This window comes from Sinohyriopsis cumingii, chromosome 3 (assembly GCF_028554795.1).
Source record: "Sinohyriopsis cumingii isolate HCF-2022 chromosome 3, ASM2855479v2, whole genome shotgun sequence".
Lineage (NCBI taxonomy): Eukaryota > Metazoa > Mollusca > Bivalvia > Unionida > Unionidae > Sinohyriopsis > Sinohyriopsis cumingii.
In genome coordinates this window covers 33,708,380-33,726,429 of record NC_142963.1, presented here as the reverse complement: position 1 = coordinate 33,726,429, position 18,050 = coordinate 33,708,380, and the positions used below count along the sequence as shown (strand labels likewise).

Below are 18,050 nucleotides of genomic sequence, written 5' to 3'. Positions count from 1 at the left end.
ACCGAAAGGTGCCGTGTCGAATCCTACCGTCAGATTAGAGTTTTATAACATGGTGTGTCTTTGAACATGACACTTTACTGCAATTGCCTCAACACTAAATAATCGACTTAATGTGTTGTACCGTAATGCACCAAAAACAGACTTTACGTGTGTGTGTGTGTCCGTGCATCGCGTGTATGCGTTTAAACCGCATATCATAATACTATTCAAGGTACTACGGTAATGAGAAAATGACATCATAAAAAGATCATGCTGAATTTTGATTCACGGTACAGCATATAAGTACACGTAAGTACATACACAACTATTTACTACCGACACCACGTCTTGACAATATCAGATGCGTTCCGGTAATAGGTACAACCGGATATATCAATGTGCGAGTCATGACACAGTATAAAAAAAGCATACATTTACGGATTTAGCTACCAGACAATGGCTCCTGGTGATATGTAGACGTGTTAGGTCAGGTACCATTACTTACTCAATATACGTCCCGTTTGGTTGCCAGATAATGTGTACATTTAACTTCGTGTACATGCACGCCATACTGACCACCTGGGAATACTTTGTGTGTGACAGGCTCAAAATGTCATTCGGTTCATATTTGCCAAATACTGTCAGCTGATTCCAGGAATATGAGTAATGGAAATACTTTACAAGGAATAAACTAAAACATAGCGAAGAAGGTAAGGTTTTTCATATTTTTCCACCTTTTATTGGAATTAGCCAAGCTGAATCTCTGCAATTGTATGCCTCTTGTTGAACGTTCAAACATACAATCCAGCCTCTCATTAAACCCAGATTACCTTTCCACGTGTCCAGCCTATCACATACACAATAAGTTCAGTGAAACCTCAAAAATCTTTCCATCCTTCACTTATCCGCATATGAAACACTGCCCTGCATTTCTTTCAATTACGCTGAGATGGGAAATGCAAATAAAAAAGGATGTAACACAGAACGACCTCGATGAAATCATTCAGTGACATAATAGGTTACGTGTAAATCTAGTCTAATGTCCTGAAAATGTTCAGTAGTCAATTTCTCTGTCTACAGACACAAGGATGTTAACACGTGGATAGTTGTCGATGCATTCAAAATAACCCAGAGGAGCAAACCAGAAGATTTCAAGCAAATTATCGATGTTGATTAGAATTAGAAGTGGAAACAAGAATCTTGTATAACAGAAACGTAAAGAACATTTAAAATAAATGTATTCACATAAATTGACTGATTTGCTGCGAACAAATAGCAGCATACGTCACAAATTAATACCAATTAAACTGTGTCGCTTAGTTTTGACTTATTTGATCTAGTCAATGAAACAATAACGAAAAGATTTTTAAAATATGTTATGTAGGAATTTCACGTTTCTGTTCCTAAAACGAAAACAAAATCTAAGTAAGCTGTCTTTACTGATAATTTGCTATTTCAAGTCTTTGAAAGGTACCGACAAAAAATAAACCTTTCGTAGCATAAACTTTTTCAACATATGTTAAACCATAGACCATTTTTATTCGGATAGAGCACTGTCTCATGATTTGAAACCTCAGCTATGATAAATTTATAAATTAATATATTGGAGTAAAAACTTGTACTAGTCGTGTACAACGAACGTTTGCTTCTTTAAAGATAGAACAATGTACTGAAGATAAAAGATCACTTATAAGTCTTGTCAAAATGCAAACTGGAAAGTTCCCAATCTGCCCTAGCATAATGCGCGTGCAGATTATGGTCTATGTTGTTTGTTCTACAGACTACTTATAAAAAAAAAAAAATCCACAGAACCGAATCTACCTTCGCATTATGCGATGGCAGGTCTGGATCAGTGCAGTTTGCAGCTAGACTTATTTTATAAGCGAGTTTCTCTGAAGGATCTAGTGGTTAGATCGTCCGTCTCGGATGCGGGAGGTCGCGGGGTCAAACCTCGGCCGAGTCATACCAGAGACTTATGAAAATGATACTAGCAACTGCCTTGCTTGGCGCTCAGCATTAAGAGGTTAATGTTAGGATTGGTTGGCGTGGTGTCAGGATAATGTGACTGGGTGGGACATTATGCTACTATAAACTGCCATACTGCAGACATCGTAGCGATATGACTGGAAAATTAGTAAAGCTACGTTAAAAATTAACACACACACACAGACACAAACACACACATATACATTCATATATATATCTATCTCTCTCTCTCTCTCTCTCTCTCTCTCTCTCTCTCTCTCTCTATATATATATATATATATATATATATATATATATATATATATATATATATATATGAGTTTAGACGGTATTAACAATTGATTCTAAGACGGCAGTAATGTAAGTATGCAGTACGTGAGGTGATTAATAAATTTCTGTCGCTACATGCAAAATCGCACTAATCAAATTAGAAAAGCATCTTACAGAGCACACATAATGAATAATTACACACCTGCGGGCTTGGGATACAATCTGATTAAAATCCGATCTCTACTTAGTCTGTCCTACGCGAAGATCTGACAGTGACCGGTTAGGGACATGTTCTGGTGTCCTATTTTTTTACTATAATCGCCAATGTTTATCAGGTTTGTTTGGGCTATAGAATAGGATAGATGTGCTCACCTACGTGTACGTCGTGCGAGGCAACTAATGAAGATAGGAGCCACAATAACTCATTGGTTAACGCGCCAAGCTCTCAATTCAAATGGTGCGGGTTCGAATCTACCACTGGATCAGCCTGGGTAGGCTACATCAGTATCTTTGGGCAGGGCACTTTATCTGGACACAAAGTAACTTGAATGTGTTGCTGTGTCGCATAATCAAAATGTATCAATTGCAACAAATACTTAAACTTAGTGAGAAAAGAACCTTAGAGAGAAATCTGAGACGAGAGAGAGAAGAGCGTATTGGCTAAATGAAAAGAAAGCATGTTTCTATTTGTTACTGTTGACATGTGTTTCAAAATATTTTTGTCATTGTATTGCCATTCAAACGATGTGATCGATACTCATTCTCCATATTTAATCAACAGTCAAATAGCTTAATGGTAGTCCAAAATGTCCACCTATGACATCATTCTAAAATGGGGCCTACATTATAGGGAAGACAAAAACTCTGTGTTTGAAAATACTGGAGGATAAAGGCAATCCCATTGATTAAGAAACTACATTGTGCTTTTATGATTATATATGATTGTATTTTTCTTCATTATTAATTTATTCAACTCTGGCATTGTAATTCATTATAAGACTGTTAAGCGTACAATTTTTATTGTCGATTTGGAAGATGCGTTTCTGTCAATTTTTCTTTCCGTATACTACACGTTTTCAATTTCCGTTTACCCACCTGTACACGTTTTCAATTTCCATATACTACATGTACACGTTTCCAATTTCCATTTACTACGTGTGCACATTTTCAGTTTCCATATACCACTTGTACACGTTTTCAGTTTGCACCCAAAATGTGTTACATAATCAACACAAGTAAATTTTTCTTTCCGTATACTACACGTTTTCATTTTCCATTTACTACGTGTACCCGTTTTCAATTTCCATTTACTACGCCTACTCGTTTTCAGTTTCCATATACTACATGTACACGTTTCCAATTTCCATTTACTACGTGTACACGTTTTCAGTTTCCATATACCACGTGTACACGTTTTCAGTGTGCATCCAAAATGTGTTACATGTTCAACACAAGTCACCACTTGAAAAAGTACGTTTTCCTCACATGCTACTTGTGCGTGGTCTGATATTCGAATACAAATTTTTTCGAAGTATGCAATCAACAATGTTGGCGATTACTTAAATGTAAAAAAAGTGCTTGCTTCAAATATGCTGAATTGGCTATAATTTCAATGACGTTAAAATCCTATCAATAACAGTGTTTGAAATGCTGGCTCTGATTTTAATAAACCAAAACTGCTTAGTCACTAAAGAATTACCTTTTTCGTGCACTTAAAGCAGTGCAAGGCTGTCGATTATCCTACCTGTATGCGCCGACATAAGATATTCAAAGAACATTTTAAAACAATGATTAGCCGTTTCGAAAATAATACTCTTTGTTATGCAATGATCAAGTCATTCCCAGTCTATTTGATACCTGTCTAGATATACGACAATGAACAGAATAAAAATACCTGAGGTTGCTAGATATACAGAAATTAGACCCGATAAAATAATAGTTCCTAACCATTGAAACATTATTAAGTGATGTCCATTGTTTTCAGAAGATCATAAAAACCAAATATTTCTTTCAGTGCAAAATTTTATTAAACTGTCGTAATATTTACCAAACCAATATAGTTTGTGAAAAAAATTAGACCCCTTTTGCTGTATTCCTGTTGGGGTTGTTGGGATTTGTGTGTTTCTTTGTTTGTTTGACCATAATACGTCAGTGTTTAAGACAGCAATATAAGATCATGGACTCTTTAAAGCAAATATTTACTTTCTTTTACCGCTCCTGGTTGAATGCCCAAAAAGTATTGTAATATATATATATATATATATATATATATATATATATATATATATATATATATATATATATATATATATATATATATATATATATATATATATATATATATATTCTAAAAGTAGGTAATGACAATCTCTCTGCTTTGGATAGCGGAAAGATTAGAGCCCTCACCCTGCTTGATTTGTCTGCAGCATTTGACACAATAGACCATGATATATTACTTCACCGTCTCCAGCACGTATTTGGCATTCATGATACAGCCCTACTGTTTTTCAAGTCCTACTTGGTCAACAGGACACAAATTGTGTCTGCAAATGGAATACACTCCAGCCCAGTTGATTAATGTTGTGGTGTTCCACAGGGGTCTGTTCTTGGACCTGTTCTCTTCATTCTATACACTCAGCCGCTTTCAGGTGTCATAGATCATCATCCAGTGTCTCACCAATTGTACGCTGATGACACCCAAATATACAAATCTAGCCACCCAACTGAAGTTGATGCTACCATCCAAGGTGTAGAGAGGTGCATTTCTGATGTGAAATCATGGATGACATGTAACAAGCTGCAGATGAATGATGATAAAACTGAGGCCATTCTGATCACAACACAAAGACTTTCTCATTCACATCCTTTACCTCAAACAATAAATATCAGCAACACCAACATTAAATTCACACAATCAGTACGAAACCTAGGTGTTACTCTGAACAGTACTCTCACATTGCACCAACATGTCATGAACATATGCAAGGCTGCATATTTTGAGCTGAGACGCATCAGCTCAATTTGCAAATATCTTTCAGCTGAGGCCACTAAAACACTTGTGTGTTCATCAGTACTTTCAAGACTGGACTATTGTAACTCAATTATGTCTGGTTCATCTCAATATCTACTCCAGAAACTTCAAAAAGTTCAAAACACAGCTGCTCGGATCATACTTAGAGTACCACGGTCAGAGCACACCTCCCAGCTGCTCTGTACCCTACACTGGCTTTCCATTCGATCCAGAATCAAACACAAAATTTGTTCTCTGTGCTACGTTTCACTGTCGGACTCTAGTCCAACATACCTATCCGACCTCACCCATGTGTACACACCAGCAAGATATTTGCGCTCCTCTTTTGACAATCGTATACTCATTATTCCCACTATGAAAACAGTCATATGGACAGCGTTCTTTTGCATACCTGGGCCCAGCAACGTGGAATGAATTGCCCACTGAACTTAGACACAAAGACACAGTGATCCCATTCAAGAATGCTCTCAAAACTCACTTATTTCGACTGCAAGAACAAAGTTAAAGACCTAATAATGTTTCCTACCTTAAATATTTTCAGCATGTTTTTTATGTTTTATAATTTCATGATGTTTGTTTTTGAAATCATATAAATATATATATATTTTTATCTTATAGGTGTTGTTTAATGTTGTAAAGCGCTTAGAGCCTCTAAAGATTAGGCGCTATACAAAGTCCTCATTATTATTATTATTATTATTATTATTATAGGGAAACAGTAAACTAGTTGCTTCCTCGCCGAATTACTAGTATTCGTAACGGTATTTGCAAAGAGAGAACTTTCTGAAGAAAACATTTTAGAAGGGAAAATATAAAAATTTCTCTTGGAATTGCAAAGAAGCAAATTTTGATAAATGTATTTTCTAAAGGACAGATAAAGTTTGTTTCATATCATATATAATTTATTCTTTCTAAGAGAAAGAAAATACTGTTTCCGCTCGAGCGTTGTTGTGCATGTGTGTGTGTATGTGTGTGTTTGTGTGTGTGTGTGTGTGCTTTTAGCCATTAAATGTACCCAGATAATCTGTACTGTGTTTTATCGGATAATTTGCTGTAAAGACAACAACCCTTACAGAGGAAAATGATGCTTTGACATTTGTGCAGGAAGATGAAAATTTGCCTATGGTAAAACCGGATTATGAGGGGTTCTGAAGGAGTGTTTTCGACCGTATGTACGGGCCATCTCCACATGCTTAATTCAGTATTTCCAAAGTCAGTATCGCCTGGAAGTGAACAGACCGATACCTACGAGATCTAGATAGAAGGAAAAGAACTCAAAAGGCCATATATCCAGCCAGGAATCGACTTTTCTTTACAATGCAAGAAGAATAAAATCTTTGTAAGCACAGTTCCTTCCTCAGCGATGATTTGATGATTTAAACTAGGAAATCAAAATCTTACCAATCATTGTAGAAATGGATTTAAATTGTGGTATTGTATTGTAATCATATCGAGGTATTAAAATAATCTGAACTGAATGTTAATTTAATTTATGCTTGCATAGCGAGTTGGCTGCTTCTCGTGCACATCGATTCCTTTATTTCGACCATGCTCTTTTGTTGTTGGAGAGAAGACAGTATGATGGCATTTCCGAGTGAAGTAGTGTGCAGGTAAATGTGAGTTAATCAATAGACGCCTTTGATCAGGACGCGCGTAGGATTCCTGCTTGCAAATAATTATACCTTTAGATAAGTCTGAAACGGTTTGTTTAATCACACATACACACACACACACAATTTTATATTTGTAGTGCACAATTTATGTTTTCTGTTCTTTATGACGCTTAGCCCAAGGCTTGACAAGAAACAGCTACGTTGACTCGTAATGCCTGTAATGACACATTCTTGTGCATATTTGCACACTGTATATGTTAAACTGTTTTAGACTTGTGCGTAAAGCGGTGTTATTACTGAAGTGGATCAGGAAAGAACCAACAGCAACTGTATACCACTTTTGATCTGATGTATGTTATTGTTTTATTATATATACGGTAAATCTTTTGTGTGAGTAAAATGTAGTTTTGTGGTGCATGCGGTTCACTCATGTCATACTGTAAAGCTTATTTATCAGACACGAAAATAGAAGCACGTGCCGTTATATATAGAATGTCCGGTTTCTTCAACAGATTATTAATAAAAGGTTACACTAGATAGCTTAAAGGTATTCCACATGTTTGTGAATCAGCGAAATCACGTGATCACTATGAAAACATTGTTAAGATGATGCCCGTTACCTTTGTGTGCCGGTACCAAAGGGTCATGACATTTGGGATAGACCGGCCGTAAAATAACCTAGTTGTGAAATCTGTATCATATTAGCAATTAAACAGATTTTTTTATATAACTGTATTAATCGCAATAACAGCTATGAGAAAAAAGAGACCGCTCAGGTGACCTAGTGATTATAAAAATGGTACAAGCAGCTGCCTCGTTTGGCGCTCAGTTTTAAGAGGTTAGTGCTAGGAGTGGTTGGCCTGGTGTCAGGAAATGTGACTGGGTGGGACATTATGCTACGTGTTTGCGGCATGATGTCCCCCACCCCCAGTGCTCGACATCACTATAAACTCCACATATCATTGCAATATGACTGAAAAAATGTTAAAACAACGTTAAAAGTCCAAAACACACACAAATATAAGAAAAAAAGATATTTTCAACTGAAAGTATACGATACATTGGGACCTTTTTAGCGATTTGTGACCTGTCTTAAACCTGGCACACAGGCTTTCTGTTAAAAATAAGCCAATATGATCCAGATCATTGTGTCATACTGAACACATTAACTCAGCAATATACCTTTTTCATTGTCTTTAGTCTCTGACAATTTTATGCATTTTTAAGAAATCATTCGTCCATTGTTTTATGGGTAAATAGTGACTTGATACTTTTCCCTATAGTTTCTATGTACCGAATTATACTTGGAGACAGAGGTTAAGTTAGGAGTATCGCAAGACGATTGACACCATCCGATGTATGTCAAAGTCATTTTGAATTGCATTGATTATTCGCTATATAAAAATAAAAATTCTTTTAAAAAAAGTTACATACGCCATTGTTTCACAAGCGATCGTCCTTAATTAACATCGCGCAAAGGCAAATCCAGGAAAATGTTTGAAATGTTCCAGGCTTGTCATTTTAGAAGAAACTCGGACTTAAATTTCTAAAAAAATTTTCAGCTATAATTTTCTCATTTATGCATATGCTTAATGTAAGTATACAATGGCTGACGTAGTGGCATTAACATGCCTTTTTATCAGACAAAAATGAGGAAAATGTATGGGCCACAAAGGAAATACTTTACGTGCATATACTTCAATAACATCAACATATAAATTGTGTTACTTCTAATATTTCCGACTGAGACTGGTAAAGTCATGCACATTGTCACACATATATATAATCGTAGCTTCCTCGGAATGAAAAATATAATTCGCAGCCATTGAGAACTACATTCAGAAATACTCTTGTTTAAATGGCACAACATGGCGGCAGAAGAAGAAACAGTCCGAATATTGTCAGCATTTTCTGTTGCAACATATGAGGTGCACTAAATCTGCTGTTATGTTTGCATCTCCCGAAGTCTATGAATTTCTCTTTGGATTGGTTTCTTCTCTCCGAAGCCGATCTTTTCCCACACTGTAGATGATGGTGGCCACGGCTTCTACTTTTCCGTTAACATTTCCTGTCAAAGTTCCTTCCAATGGTTTCTCTATATCCTCATGAGACTGACTCCATGCTGATTTTCTCTACATGCTCATCGGACTGTCTCCATGCAGTCTTATTTTAACTCGCAAATAATTTCACTCTTAGCTGCTGTTGACATGCACTCTCGCTTACCGTTGCAGCGCTTCCTTGGATATCCAACTCCTGTCTCCCGCTCCAATTCATCGAAGCATTTATGTTTTCTACCTAAGTGCTGAACTCGTTTTCATCTTCAAGAACTTGACGGTGCTGGACCTTGTGGTGTGTATCCTGGTCGATATTCTGCTCCGTCTCACCAGGATGTCGTGCGCGTTGGACTATATTCAGGATAGGAGAACACCCCATCTAGATACGTTAAATTTTAAGCAGTTCTCGTTTATAACTTCAGACTCCAGATATACACGTATTCTGGTTCGCTGTCTGTTGACCAGATGTTTTTGTACCCATGATCTAGCCATTTTATAAATCACCCCACCACCCCCGCTCTCGCAAGATTTGGGGCTGTTTCACAGCATATCTACCCATAGCGACATTGTAGATTACCTCTTTACATGAGTTTGACATTTTTGCCATGCCATCATACACCTGTCCATCGGACTTCACTGATCGTCAGCCGCCTCAACTTACTGTCACCATTATGTTCCCGGTCGCCAAATAGTCTTTCTTAATAATCACTGTGTCTCCAGATATGGCAATAGATGAATACAGTTCAGCACTGCAACCGGATCCATCATCAAGTAGGGACAAATATTGAAAGAATCTTATGCTAAACCCAAAGAGACATAGTTAAAAATGAGAAGAAAAAACAAGTGGACACCATTTTTTTCTTCTTCCAACTTAACATTTTTTGCTTCTAAAAAGCCCCACCTGTCTCGGATTTAATATCAATAAATGAAGAGGAAGTATAAGGGCTAATATTTTCTGTACAAATGTAAAATATTAAATATGAATACGAGAATGTTAGATTGGAATTTCAGTGATTTAATACTTTATGCTTTTGTTCCAAAGAAACTAGATAGCCTAATGTTGTAGAACACTTCTGTTTGTAATTATTTATACAGAAATCACATTCAAATAAAGTTTGTTTATCATAGGATGCATCCCTTGTCCACCTATGTTTTCAGTAAACTACCAACAGTGACATGTACATATTTGCTCACTCGTATATACAATCTGTTGGATAACCATGTGGCAGTTTCTCGAAAAGGCAAATCTTATCGAGTTTTTTAAAGTCCCAAATAAAGACCAGTGAAGGCAAAAAATGTAATATGAGTGCTTATTGTCTTTTCATAATTAACGAGTCGGTTCTATTTCATTCTGCAAGCCGCGGTAATTCATGTGGGGTAGATCGGTTACAATCAGACAGGCCAGCTTGGGGTCGATTGCCTCGGTGTGTCCTTGATCAAGGAACTTATTTTTAATATAACAAATAATGTGTTAAAAATGCCGGATAAAACAACAACATTCATTCTGCTTTAGCCTAAAGTGTGGCTGATCTATTTTATTTAAGCTATTTAGCTTTGTGACACCATTCGATGTTTTCATTGGATGTTTATATTTATAGATATATTGACTTATGCAACTGGTTCTTGAAGAGTTTTTTTTATTTGTTTCTTGTTGGGGGTCTAAATGGTGGTTGATTATTTATAAATATAATAGCCTCTCACCACATTAGCGAATTTACTAACAGAGCATGGCGTACTGGTGTTCCAGTATGGTAGTTTCGTGGAGTATGAACAATAATTACTATTTCACATTCTGGACATGTAAGATGGTTCCAGAAATGGTGTCTGGAAAACAAAGGAAGCAACTTGGTGTGCCACTTTTACTTAATGCTTATTTGACAACAGCCATCTTCACTTTGCAGTAAATTTAAGTCAGTCCTCATATATAAACAATTCAGTACCTGAACTGTACGAAACGATATTGGATTTAATTCATGTTTACACAATAATCTTGCACTTTTTAAGTCCAGGTGCTTGTGCACACCTAAGAAAAACAAACTTGATTTATAACTATGCAATGCAGGGTGGATTAACAAAATGCAATTTAAAGTTTGTTTCCTTGGATCTTGTAATGTGTCTACCTTGTAACTCTGAATTAAATATATTGCAAATAATTAGCATTCCGACAACCCAAATGATGTGTGTGTGTTTGTGTGTGTGTGTGTGTGTGTGTTGGTTGGCGTAACATTTGTGGTATTGTCAATGAGCCAGGCGTGTTCAGGAGTTTGTATGTGCCCAGAATTCAATGCCTGTAGTAGTTACTGGGAAAGAGTGAATGCCGCTTGTTTATTCTCTGCGTAAATGTTTCTTTGACCATATATGCCACTTTTTAATGGCAATTGTAATTTCTATAATATAATTAGATAATAATAATAATTGTGTTCTTCTGGCTGGAAATACAGCTAGACTCCGTTAACTGTGTGCATCGTGATCGTATAGTCAATAATTCATACTATAGACAATAACCCAGACGTATACTTCAAAAATACTTGGGGATTTCCCTCTGTTACATTTTTTTTTCAACACCGCGTGTCAGCATGACATTCATAGATTTTTGACATGGTGATGAATCATTAGTTCTTTTGCACTACCAGGGACAGTTCATCGTCAATAGTTGGAATTTGTAAATTTTAGTGACAATAAAATTCCCAGAAACTGGCTCATCAATTCTAGGGAAGCATTTAATATGAATTTCGAAATTATGGAGCTCTCGAACGAACAAGAGCAGCCGTTGTTTAGCGATGAGTCGTGGACAGTATATCACGCGTGTATATTTAAGGATCTTAATATTGATGGAAATTAGTTTGTATATATTAAATCTCTTATATTCAAAACAAATTAACGAGTTTGAATTAGCTACTGTACTGATGATGATTAAGCGACCAATGTCCCTTGAGTGGTAGTTTTTTTAATATCGTTTATTCTTCGAATAAGAGCTTAACTAGAAAGACCAGATTCTGTCCCAATGGGGTAGCTTCAATACTACACGTTTTTTTTGTTGGTCCAGTATCAAGGGTAATGAACTTTTCAAACACGTACTATCGATGAGTTGTCTTGGGAAGTAAAATTCAAGACTAGAAGAATAAATCCCCTTGTATAAAAGCATTGTTGAAAGAATCGTGAATTTGGTTGAGGACGGGGTCTCTGTAGCTTGGACAGTGAGTCTTCAACCATTAATTTCATTTAGATGTTTCAGAAACAAAAATGTTGGCACGACATAATAATAGTCATTTTAGGTTGCGCTTTTTCTAATGTGTTATCTCCCATCCATATGATTATAATGTGACATCTAATGTGTTATCTCCCATCCATATGATTATAATTTGACATCTAATGTGTTATCTCCCATCCATATGATTATAATGTGACATCTAATGTGTTATCTCCCATCCATATGATTATAATTTGACATCCGATAAATTTACAGTCATGTGTAATCGACTGAGAAATGGTGGTTAGTTCCAAACATTAACTATGAATGTCCGCACCATCAGTATTAATTAAAAATATACTTTAGACATTTCTAATTTTAAAATGTTTGAAGAACATGATCTCAGATACTTCGATACCCAAAGAGGCCATATCGAAATTCCAGCCTCAACTAAGCATACAAAATAAACGATATTAAATCGAAGAAAAGCAAACATTTTCAGAACGAACGTGGGAAATATAACATACTCTTTGTGAATATATCATTCATACAGGCATGCTAACACAATAATGGTAGAGATTTACGAAACTTGTAATCAAACCCTATACGACAATGTACTACTATAAGTCGCAACTTAGTGTAAAAAATGTATTTGGTGGCATTGCTTATTTTAAGCAATAATGTATCATTGTTTAAATGTTTATAAATTGTGGCTTATAAAAAAACGGAACGAATGTCACTCGGTGCTTCTTACTCTGCAAATGTCAAAATCCAGATATCTCACACGACATTAGACATGTGTATTTATATTACTGTACTAGTGATCTGACATGCTGCTTTCTTCTTTATGTAAGTAAATGTACTTGTAATCAAATTTTACCTTTCAGGTGTGCACAGCCTATTGTTACAAGTACTTTACTATTGTTTTCGAAACAGTAATTGCATCATCAGCGATATTACTAATTATAAACTTGTATTCAGATGTATATTTCGGACGGTTAGCGTGCTAGATTCATAATCAGTTGGTTCAGGGTACTTCTACCTGAGGTGGCTGCAGAAGTGTGTCTGGGCAAGACACTTTACTTCAGTGACCATGGTATTAAAAGCCTTTGATATGTTCATGTTCCTTTAAACACCTCTCACTCAATTAATCTGGTGTTATGGCAGGCATAATTCCATAGAAAAGCTTAAGTTTGAGACGCGTTTGCCTAGAGCTATGCTGCAAATCTTATAAACAAACTTAAACTTTATGGAGGTTAACTTTACAGTTCGCTTCTAGTCCTGGTGATTGTTTTTTTCTCTCCATCATTATATCTTACGAAGGAATTAGAAAGATCCAATCGGTTAATACAGTACAAAATACTCAAATGGTGACGTGGCAGTGGACAGATGTGATAAGCAAACAGAAAATTCACAATATTATTTGAAGAACAACCATGATTTACTTAAATGTCACGTGTGCAATGTTGTTGGTGTATCTCGGTGGTACTAGTTGGGATAATTCATTTTTGTGACTGTTTGATACTCTCTTGGAGCCAACCCGGCCTTTTGTGTCAAGCCAGAAGATACATCAGATAGACTCTTACGCGAATTTTCCTTAACATTCGCTGCGTTTGCTTTCCATTACTGAACTTTTCAGTGTTAAAATCCAAAAGAACCATATTTTAATCAAAATCACTTTCCTAAACAAACTTACAATTAAGTTCTTTTCATAGGTTATCCAGCACCTTTTGGAAAGACCGAACACAGCAACGTGACATGGATCGTGGATTTCATTTCTAAGATATCATCAGTGCCTGATTACTCACCATGCACTGCCGCCAAAATACACACAGACAATCACACCATAGTCTTCTTACTCTAAACAATAGATAATTTAATTTAAATCAGTTCCAAGAAACCCCACATTAAAGCCAAGAATTACTACCAAGCCAAGATCGGAATATCAATCCTAAAAATAGATTAGGACTACATTCGTGTCCAGAATTAATAATTATGATCCGAGTCTAGACGTATGGGGCAAATAGGTTCCTCATTTTTACTGAAAGCAAATATTATTGTGTAACAAAGTTGTACGCGATCATTTTCCTCAACGTATATATACTAAATAGCAGGTCATTTAGCATAGCTAAACTAAGAAATATATTGTTACGAAATGTAACTTTTTGTTCAGATATATATTGTTAACTAATATAGCTTTGAAATGTAACTTTTGGCAAAGAAATACATTGTTAACTGAATGTAGCTTTGAAATGTAACTTTTGGCAAAGAAATGCATTGTTAACTGAATGTAGCTTTGAAATGTAACTTTTGGCAAAGAAATGCATTGTTAACTGAATGTAGCTTTGAAATGTAACTTTTGGCAAAGAAATGCATTGTTAACTGAATATAGCTTTGAAATGTAACTTTTGGCAAAGAAATGCATTGTTAACTGAATATAGCTTTGAAATGTAACTTTTGGCAAAGAAATGCATTGTTAACTGAATATAGCTTTGAAATGTAACTTTTGGCAAAGAAATACATTGTTAACTGAATATAGCTTTGAAATGTAACTTTTGGCAAAGAAATGCATTGTTAACTGAATATAGCTTTGAAATGTAACTTTTGGCAAAGAAATGCATTGTTAACTGAATATAGCTTTGAAATGTAACTTTTGGCAAAGAAATGCATTGTTAACTGAATATAGCTTTGAAATGTAACTTTTGGCAAAGAAATACATTGTTAACTGAATATACCTTTGAAATGTAACTTTTGGCAAAGAAATACATCGTTTACTGAATATAGCTTTGAAATGTAACTTTTGGCAAAGAAATACATTGTTAACTGAATGTTTCTTTGAAATGCAACTTTTTGCAAAGAAATACATTGTTAACTGAATGTTTCTTTGAAATGCAACTTTTGGCAAAGAAATACATCGTTAACTGAATGTAGCTTTGAAATGTAACTTTCTGCTACGAAATACATTAATAAGTTAATGTAGCATTTCCCTATTTTAATAACTGCTAAACCTAGTGTACTTTAGACTAGGAGGATGGAGCAATCATTTTAGTTAGCTGTGCGCTTAGATCAAGTACATTTTTCATAAGTATTATATCCAAAGAAATTTCAGCCACAATACATGAAAGTAACATGGAGGTAGGCCTATATCATCAACACTCTCTCCACTGTCCATGTTGCAAAATGTTAACAACTTCACCGTACACAGGTAAACAACATTACCTTTCACCCGCCACTTTCTTAGGAGTTCATAAGAACTGTAGAGAGCCTTCTGTACGAAATTCAGACTGGACTCTCGTGCCACATATGTGAGGTTTTTTGAAGAAAAAAGGCCAAGAATGCTCCGATTGTGTTCATACTCGTGTTCAATCAAAATATTCGATCAGTGATGTGGTGAAAGAAAGTAGTGCCAAGCAAACTAAAAAGAGGATATCTTCATTTTTGAGTAGATAGAAGAAAATATTTCACGAATGAATGTTTCTACTTCGCGATTTGCATGGATGTTTTGTTTCTTCTCCATTCTGTGTCAATGCGAAAATCGGTTGTATTACTGCATCAGTAAAAATAAATTCCAAAAGTTCTGAAATAATTTGAGGAGAGCGGTCTTTTACAAATTTATTTTGTACAAATAATGCTTCAGATTGTGTATATTGTCAAAATAATGACTGTTTTCAAACGAAGATTAATAGATTTTTAATCTTAACACATTTCTTGCGCTTATCAAAACAGCATACACCGATGGAACTGAAATATTTTAGAAAATATTACTGAGCGGTCACATCCGACAGAGTTTTTGGTGTAACATTTTTAAACAGTCTATTTTAATAGTTGTCAGTTTACTTGTATGGATTCCGGTTCTTTATTTTTTTTTCTGCACTCAAACATGATTATGTTTGCCTTGACAACCCTGGACTCTAATTCGGCAACGGACGTTACACACAAAGTTCGATTGTCACTTAATTTCAGATTGCAGTCAACAATCATCAATGTCAGATTCCTCCGTCGTTTTCTGGCATGATGGTGATTGTGCTGAGAGTTAGAGTCGCTGCTTTTACAAGTTTAAACGTTTTTCTTAAAACTGTTTCCCTTTGTCGTAGAATGTAAACGTACTCTGAGAGAGAGAGAGAGAGAGAGAGAGAGAGAGAGAGAGAGAGAGAGAGAGAGAAGAAAAAGTAAATAGGCTTAAATATAGAAATACAGATTTGAATAGCGTACCTAAGGCAGATATATTTCCGAAATGCGAAAAAAGTAGTTTCAAAAGTGTGGCATTATCATTTATCTCCGATAATTCAATATCTCATATGAAATATATAATAAAAGGTATTATAATTACTTAACAAACCCAATTGACTGAATGTGTAGTCTGTAGCACAGGTGTCAGTTACTGTCATTAGTAATATAATTAGTAAAGGCAAGTTTACTCGATATCTACAGGTCTTTGTAATTTAGTAGTACCAGATAGTTGGCCCAATTTTAGATGTTTCCTATATTCTTGGTTGTAGAGTAGAGTAAGAAATAAAATAAAAAACGGTGTGTGTGTGTGTGTGTGTGTGTGTGTAAATAATGTTTTGCTATGTAGGCAGAGCTCTTCAGTTTGTATCCTGTGCACACAATTATTTTCAAACATATTATAAAACTGATATGTGGTATAAGTGTGCGCTGAGTGAAGTCAGAAGTTCAAAAATTTTGTGCCTGTCTCATTTTATGGATCTCTACAGTACATACATGCAAAATGTCAGTAGTATTGATTGATGGCTGGTATGAGTTTACGTTAGGAATAACAAGTTTATTTTGGGGTCGGTTTCATCAATAATGTGCTTTTTAGATAACACCGCTTCCTTGTAAATATATTCACTGATGCTCGCTACCTCTTGAATTTAAGAAACTGCATGTATTTTTGAATCACAGTACATGTTTTGCTAATAAAAGAGACCAATATGAAATGAAATATCAAGTGATGTGGATTATTTTGACTCACTTGATGCTTGGACATGATTGATAACTAGATGGACGGTAATAAGTGGACAGTTCAATAACAAATATGTAATAAAGTCCTGGGCAATATATACATGAAGTAGATTCTTGTTTTCATAGTTGTTATTCGAAAGGCACATTCGAATTCTTTTCCACTCATCCAGTGAAAATTAATCTTGTTGATTCAAATGAATTGCGTGCTTTTAAAATCAGCATCGCCCTTTTGTAGTCACTCGCTATCGCTTATATATGTGTAATTGTCAAAGAGGAACACATGGTTAATTTTCGATTGTCAGAATAAGTTGGAAACATAACCTACCAATGGGCAGCACATGTTTAGGAATATATTAGAAAAACTCTAGAATGAAGCATGTAATTTGTGTTTCAGGTCAATCAACTTCCAGAAACAGGTGCAAACAAGTACATGTCTTCCAGGAATCAGTCCAACAGCATCAATGATTCAAAGAGTTAAAGCAATAGAACGTATTTTTAAAAACGTATTTTATTTCTTATGTGATAATTAGATGTACTGTAACGAAAATGGATGTCATATCTTCAATTATTAAAAGCAAACGATTGTGACTCATCCCATTATAACTACATTACGTCTCAGCGTTAACGTCAATGCGACTGGTAATGCCAGCGACTGACTCTTTCACATAGATGCCAAGTATTTTCTTTCTGTCTAGAAGTATAGTGATTTTGTGAATACATATTGGTGATCATTTCTGTCGTAAACAAAGAGTAGAGGTCAAATGGGGGATTAAGATTTCTGTTACCGATATGGGTTGACATATTCTTCCGATGACCTTGCCATCTTCGTACACTCGAGTGTAGTCGACGACACATCTTTCTTTCTAACTCTAAATTTTCTTGTCACTATTGACATATTAACACAGGTAAGACGTTCACATACTGAAAGTTACAATTTAGTTACAAATTGGCTGTAAACATTA

General features: G+C 35.4%; 1 protein-coding gene across 1 annotated transcript in view; it reads left to right on the top strand.

The window, feature by feature from the left end:
* Window positions 1-225: 225 nt before the first annotated feature.
* The window catches only part of LOC149802661 (uncharacterized), a 97,010-nt gene continuing 79,185 nt past the window's right edge, over window positions 226-18,050 (top strand). The window contains exon 1 of the mRNA XM_089952029.1: window positions 226-689. The gene's annotated coding sequence lies outside the window, so the exon portion shown is untranslated. The remainder of the gene's footprint in view (window positions 690-18,050) is intronic.